Here is a 4,731-nt window from a genome sequence, read left to right on the forward strand (position 1 = left end):
CCCTTGGGACTCAACACGGCACCATAACCCGACATATCGCGGCATAACACGGTTTTCCAACTCAACATAGCACCACGGCACGGCATAGCTCAACACGCCACGGAGGGCGACACGGAAGGTAACACGCCACGGAAGGTAACACGACGCGGCACCGCGACACGGCCCAGCGCCGACGCGACTCAACAGTCCACCTTGTTATCTCCCCCCATCGGGCAGGGAGTTCCTCATGGCACTTGATATTTCTTGGTGCTTACGCAAGGACGCACCCCTGAAACCCTTCATGGTAGCACAAAGCCCCACTCACCTCTCACCCCATAAAAAGACTACCCTTTCCCCCTCACTCTCACTGTTTGCACTCACCATCCCCACTCACCTATTCCTGGGGGAAGCCCCGAGCCACTTAACCATGCCCAAGCGACACGCACTACAGCCCCATGCCGCGACGCGCCCAAGGAGAGCCAAGCCTCGAGTAGGGTACCTCCCCTATACACACCCCCCCTACAAAAAACTCGAAGCCCACTTCGAGTTGAGTAGGTAATAAGAGTTTGTTATCAAGAGTAAACCCAACGCTCATACCTAACTTCAAAAAAGTGAAGATAACTATACAAATGCCCCTACATAGTTATGCGCTCAAGTATACTTACAAGCTGCCATGTAACGCCTCCGCTTTGTTAAGTCTTTCGCCAATGCTAACAGGTTGTGTCGACGTCGCCAGCTCTTCTGTTCGCTTTGCTCCTTGTAGTTGGATCTTTCTTTTCTGCACAACTGGAGAACGCCGTGGTGATGCGCTTGAAGGCCATGTACCTCTTCACTCTCCTTGTTCTGTCCATTGCCCTTGCATGGATAAGTCCTTTGCTTCGCGCCTTGGTCCCCGTTGGGCTGCGCGGGTCTAAGCGTCTCGTAGTAGGATGACTCTTCACTACAGTTGAGTACCGCTTAGCTCGAAAAGAGCGATCCCACTGCGCTGCGCCACCCCTTACCTTGCGCTTTTTCCTTCGAGTGCCCCATCTATCGTGGATCTTCGGGAATGTCTTTGTGTGGTATATGCTTTTGATCTCTTGGGATGAATGTCGACGTGCCCTCGTGGCGCGATCCATTACACCTGCATGTTTTACCCGTCTCCTTTTTGCACCATTCTGCACCAAAGAAGTGTGGAGACGTAATAAGCCCTGTTTGGCTAGATCCGACGTGATTGCCCCCTCATGCTGAAAACCTATGTGTCGGCCCTCTCTGACCTGATTCACTTTGATGATGCGCCAGTACATGCAGCTGCCATTGCTATTCGGTAGTAGCCAACCTGTGCCTGCTTGCATTAAGAAGCCCTGCTTGGCCCGATTGAGCTGAATCACCATCGTACAAGTTAGAGGGACTTGATGCGGACCATCAAACCGCCTAACTTGAAGCACGAGGGCCAACTCCCTCGCTGTGTTCACCTCGATATGGCCCTGTACGGCCTGATTTTGCAAGTGGGACCAGAAAAGCTTATACAAGTTGATATGCGAGATTTTCGCATGTCGCCTTGCCCTTACAGCCAAATCCATTTCTTTGGCTGTGAATAGTGGCCTCTTCATGCCAGAGCTATCCTTAGCGATCCAGGTTGAGACCAAGCCTTCACACCTGATCTCAGCATTTGTGTTAGGCTCCTCATTGAGCCGGATCTGCCATTGTGAACTTGGAGGGTGAAGCCTCCGCGCAACCTGTTCGGCTCGAGCGTGAAGCCAGCCAACCACCACGATGTCACCCAACAGGTTGCATCCCTTTGGTCCTGAGACCAGAATGGGCTTGAATGTGCTAGTAGACTTCAAGGTCAGAGTGGGTTTTCTGAAAAACACTCTCATCTGAAGCGCAGGGTCCCCAGCCTCATGCACCCCCGCGACTTTAGTCCCCTTCAAGAACATCCACTCGTCACTATTTGTCCACGCGAGGGGCGCCCCAGCACCCCTATCTTCCTTGCTGTATGAGGGCTTGTCTCCCTCTGACTCAGCCGATGTAGTCCTGCCTTCTTGCTGCTTGGTTTTGTGAGAAAGTGTCTGCAGTTTTTGACTAGCATGTACATGATTCCCCTTCTCTGCTGCCTCAATCTTTTGTGGTCTTTCGATTTCGTCTATCATCATCACCCCCTCCGCCCCTTTGGTCTCACTGTCCATCTCCTCTACCCACCTGTCACAATACACGGCCATTTGTTTATACTCGCGGCTCACGAGTTCTTCGGCACCTCCAGTCTCCCTGGCCTCCACCTGCTCCTCAATCCATCCGGCACGTTCGTTTAGGCTCGCGGCTCCACGAGTTTGATCTACCTCTTCCATTCTGCCTTCGGCCGTTTCTTTAGACTCGCGGCTCACGAGTTCTTCCCTCACCTCTGTTTCTCCATGCACGGCCGTTCGTTTAGACTCGCGGCTCACGAGTTCTTCCTTCACCTCCATCTCGCACATGGCCGTTTCTTTATCCTCGCGGCTCACGAGTATTATGCCTTCCCCTCCAACCTTCTCGTCGCACCCGGCCGTTTCTTTATCCTCGCGGCTCACGAGTATTGTGCCTATCCCTTCAACCTTCTCCTCATACCCGGCCGTTACTTTATCCTCGCGGCTCACGAGTTCTTCCCTCAACTCTGTTTCTCCATACACGGCCGTTCGTTTAGACTCGCGGCTCACGAGTTCTCCCTTCACCTCCATCTCACACACGGCCGTTTCTTTATCCTCGCGGCTCACGAGTATTATGCCTTCCCCCTCATCCTCTTCCCTACACACGGCCGTTTGTTTATCCTCGCGGCTCACGAGTATTCTGCCTTCTCCTTTGCTCTCCTCTCCGCACACAGCCGTTTCTTTATCCTCGCGGCTCACGAGTATTGTGCCGGCCATTAGTTTATCCTCGCGGCTCACGAGTATTATGCCTTCCCCCTCATCCTCTTCCCTACACACGGCCGTTAGTTTATCCTCGCGGCTCACGAGTTCTTCTTTAGTCTCTATTTCGCACACGGCCGTTTGTTTAGACTCGCGGCTCACGAGTTCTTCCCCTGCCTCCATTTCCTCTAACTCCCGGGCTCCCAGCCCATCCTGTCCTGGATTATTTATACTCCCCCTAGGTTCAGGAGTCTCTGAATCATCTGTCCTGATTTCTTTATACTCCCTCCAGGTGCAGGAGTCTTCAACGCTACACTCACCCACTTCCTCCATCTCGCCATTATCATAGTCATACCTTGCACATTCATCGACAACTTCAAGTTGATCGCTGTCTCTCTTGTCCCCATTCCCCGTTTTACACTCCTCTAGGATCACTCCATCTGGTAGAAGATTTGATTCATCAACCATCTGCTCTTCCGCGCAATCTTCGATGAGAACTCCATCAAACATAATACCTGGCCCGCAGGCCTCTCTTTGTTCCCGTGGATACTCTCTGGTCACAACTTTATTTATACTCTCTGACTCCGTTATGAGTTCTTCAGGTTGCTCCTCATCATATGGCCTATCAGCCCACCATTGCTCTGCTTGTCGTATTTCGTAGTCGTTATCACAAGAATATGGCCCGTAGGCCTCCTCTCTTTCTCCTTGCCCCCACTCGCTGTACTGTTCTTCGTGCTCGAACCTTTGTGATTGTGCGTAGTAATCCGGGTTCCATTCTTGATCCCCTCTGGCCCACCTGTCCTCTTCTAACTCTTCTTCTTGATCTCCAAAGTAGGCTTCTTCAGGCTGGTCATAATATTCGTGGTAAGGCTCATTTGCCCCCCACTCCTCTTCTCTCCATTGCCTCGCCTCGCACGTTACATCCTCTTTTGGTGCATCTTCAAATTGAATAGAATCATTTTCCCTTTGAGCCCTCTCCATTTGGTGTGCCTCTTGCATCATTTGTTGCCGTATTCGTCTTTCGACTTCCCAATCTATCTGTTCATCTAGGTAGGTCTCATCTGCACATGCTTTTGGTTCATTAATTATTGATTCGCCATCTGATTCACTTAAAGCATCGGGTAGCTTGGTCACTGCTCCACATTCTCCTTTTCGCTCTGCCAACCCTTTTCTCAATAAGTTCATTACCTGTAGTAAGTTTATACGTTTAGCATGACTCAATTGCCCCTCTAAGATCAACTTTTCCCCCATTGCCAACTGGGCCTCTACTGCAGCACACATGTCCTCTTCTTTCTCTACTTCGCTTTCACTGCTCTCACTATCAGACTCACTTTTAGTTTCCCTTTCTTGCATTTTTGTGGTTGGTTTCTTTTGATTTTCTTGAGGTTCCATGCTTTTTCCCTTCTCATCCGGCATACCCCCTTGTGCCACAACCTCCCCATACTCTTCACTGATTTCCAATCTCAATTGTCTTTCTATATGTAATAGGTCAAGGTTTAGACATTTTCTATGCTCTTCATGCCACTCCTCTAGTTTGTCATTCAGCACCTGTAATTCTTCTTTTAGCCCAACTTGTTTAGTTTTTACTCCATTCAATCTTCTTTCCAAATCCTGCTCCTCCCGCTTCGAAAAACCATATCCACTCTTTAGCCATTTCACCTTCGTTGCCCACAAGATCCTGCGTTCATCCTCACAATCATACCATCTTGCCAAAACCTTGTGTTTCGAATCATACAAATTCTCAATTCTACACTTTTCGGCTTCGATTCGTGCTTTTTCCATCTCGTTTTGGTCACTTTTCACTCTTTTCCCACTTTTCTTGTGTTTTCCCATTTTTTGAAATTTTTATGAATTTTTGAATTTTTTTGAATTTTTTTGAATTTTTTCTGAA

This window comes from Lygodium microphyllum, chromosome 16, assembly GCF_053477565.2.
Source record: "Lygodium microphyllum isolate KBCC chromosome 16, Lygodium_microphyllum_v1.1.10, whole genome shotgun sequence".
NCBI classification, from domain to species: Eukaryota; Viridiplantae; Streptophyta; class Polypodiopsida; order Schizaeales; family Lygodiaceae; genus Lygodium; species Lygodium microphyllum.